Genomic DNA, 3,230 nt, shown 5'->3' on the forward strand with positions numbered 1-3,230 from the left:
CCACCCATGGAGCACCTCTCCTCTGTGGCCAGCCTCCAGTGATCTCTGACAGCTCTACACTGCCCACCCTATGGGCTCTCCCACCCATGGAGCACCTCTCCTTTTTGGCCAACCTCCAGTGATCTATAACAGCTTTACACAGCCCCCCCATGGGCTCTCCCACCCTTGGAGCACCTCTCCTCAGTGGCCACCCTCCAGTGATCTCTAACAGCTTTACGCAGCCCACCCATGGGCTCTCCCATCCATGGAGCACCTCTGCTTTGTGGCCAGCCTCCAGTGATCTCTGACAGCTTTACACAGCCCACCCATGGGCTCTCCCTCCCATGGGGCACCTCTCCCTTGTGGTCAGCCGCCAGTATTCTCTGACAGCTTTACGCAGCCCACCTATGGGCTCTCCCACCCATGGGGCACCTCTCCTTTGTGGCCAGCCTCCAGTGATCTCTAACAGCTTTACGCAGCCCACCCATGGACCCTCCCACCCATGGAGCACCTCTCCTTGGTGGCCACCCTCCAGTGATCTCTGACAGATTTACACCGCCCACCCCATGGGCTCTCCTGCCCATGGAGCACCTCTCCTTTGTGGCCAGCCTCCAGCATTCTCTGACAGCTTTACGCAGCCCACCCATGGGCTTTCCAATCCATGGAGCACCTCTGCTTTGTGGCCAGCCTCCAGTGATCTCTGACAGCTTTACACAGCCCACCCATGGGCTCTCCCACCCATGGAGCATCTCTCCTTGTTGGCCAGCCTCCAGTGATCTCTGACAGCTTTACACAGCCCACCCATGGGCTCTCCCTCCCATGGGGCACCTCTCCCTTGTGGTCAGCCGCCAGTATTCTCTGACAGCTTTACGCAGCCCACCTATGGGCTCTCCCACCCATGGGGCACCTCTCCTTTGTGGCCAGCCTCCAGTGATCTCTAACAGCTTTACGCAGCCCACCCATGGAGCACCTCTCCTTTGTGGCCAGCGTCCAGTGATCTCTGACAGCTCTACACTGCTCACCCCATGGTCTCTCCCACCCTTGGAGCACCTATCCTTCGTGGCCAGCCTCCAGTGATCTCTGACAGCTTTACACAGCCCACCCCGTGGGCTCTCCCACCCATGGAGCGCCTGTCCTTTGTGGCCAGCCTCCAGTGATCTCTGACAGATTTACGCAGCCCACCCATGGGCTCTCCCACCCATGGAGCACCTCTCCTCTGTGGCCAGCCTCCAGTGATCTCTGACAGCTCTACACTGCTCACCCCATGGGCTCTCCCACCCTTGGAGCACCTATCCTTCGTTGCCAGCCTCCAGGGATCTCTGACAGCTTTACACAGCCTACCTGATGGGCTCTCCCACCCATGGGGCACGTCTCCTTTGTGGCCAGCCTCCAGTGATCTCTTACAGCTTTACACAGCCCACCCCATGGGCTCTCCCACCCATGGAGCAACTCTCCTCATTGGCCAGCCTCCAGTGATCTCTGGCAGCTCTACACTGCCCACCCTATGGGCTCTCCCACCCATGGAGCACCTCTCCTTTTTGGCCAACCTCCAGTGATCTATAACAGCTTTACACAGCCCACCCCATGGGCTCTCCCACCCTTGGAGCACCTCTCCTCAGTGGCCACCCTCCAGTGATCTCTGACAGATTTACACCGCCCACCCCATGGGCTCTCCTGCCCATGGAGCACCTCTCCTTTGTGGCCAGCCTCCAGCATTCTCTGACAGCTTTACGCAGCCCACCCATGGGCTCTCCCATCCATGGAGCACCTCTGCTTTGTGGCCAGCCTCCAGTGATCTCTGACAGCTTTACACAGCCCACCCATGGGCTCTCCCACCCATGGAGCATCTCTCCTTGTTGGCCAGCCTCCAGTGATCTCTGACAGCTTTACACAGCCCACCCATGGGCTCTCCCTCCCATGGGGCACCTCTCCCTTGTGGTCAGCCGCCAGTATTCTCTGACAGCTTTACGCAGCCCACCTATGGGCTCTCCCACCCATGGGGCACCTCTCCTTTGTGGCCAGCCTCCAGTGATCTCTAACAGCTCAGCATACAAGCTAACATGCATACACCATGCACACCTACAGACCCGACCCAACCCCCCACCCAGCATACTACCAAGCATACACCATGCATACATACACCCATACAGACCCGAACCCCGACCCCTAAATCAGCATACAAACTAACATGCATACACCATGCATACATAGATCCATACAGACACGAACCCCCCACCCCCAACTCAGCATTCAAACTAACAAGAATACACCATGCATATATACACCCATTTAGGCTTGAAACCCCCACCCGAGCATACAAACTAACAAGAATACACCATTCATACATATACCCATACAGTCCCTAACCCCCACCCCAGCATACAAACTAACAAGCATACACCATGCACACATATACCCATACAGACCCAACCCCCCCCACCCCTCAACTCAGCATACAAACTAACAAGAATACAATATGCATACAAACACCCATACAGACCCGAACCCCCCACCATCCCATCTCAGCATTCAAACTAACAAGCCCAAACCTCCCACCCCAGCATACTAACTAACAAGCATACACCATGCATACATACACCCATACAGACCTGAACCCCCCCACCATCCCATCTCAGCATTCAAACTAACAAGCATACACGATGCATACATACACCCATACAGACCCAAACCCCCCCATCTCAGCATAGACTGCCCAAAAACAAACATACAGACAGACTCTACACCCCCACCCCCACATCTCAACATACACTGCCCATACATAAAAAACAAACATACAGACAGACCCGACACCCTCCACACCCGCATCTCAACATACACACAAAAACAAACATACAGGCAGACCCAACGCAGACCCGAAACACCCCCCCCACCACCACTGCATCTCAACATACACACACACAGAAACAGGTAGGACAGATCCGACCCCCTCTTTCCCAAAATATGTACTTACCGCAGAAGTGCTGCAACGCTGGCGAGGTCTCTGGTACTACGGCTGGTGTGGCAAGGCTGAAATGCCTTCCGGCATCAAGCCTTATTGACCACGCCAGCCATAGTGCTGGCCCTCCATTGGTTCAGCACACATGCACTACGTGACTCGTAGGAGCTATGTGGTGTGTGTGCACTGAGCCAATTAGGGTCAGTGTTTTGTCCGACCTGGAAGAGTGACAAAGACATTTCCTTCTCACTCCATTAGGAAAGTCTTTGTTCCTGGCGGGCCGGACACAACAGCG

The sequence above is a fragment of the Ambystoma mexicanum genome, chromosome 6p (genome assembly GCF_040938575.1).
Source record: "Ambystoma mexicanum isolate Mex_15411 chromosome 6p, UKY_AmexF1_1, whole genome shotgun sequence".
In the NCBI taxonomy this organism is placed as follows: domain Eukaryota; kingdom Metazoa; phylum Chordata; class Amphibia; order Caudata; family Ambystomatidae; genus Ambystoma; species Ambystoma mexicanum.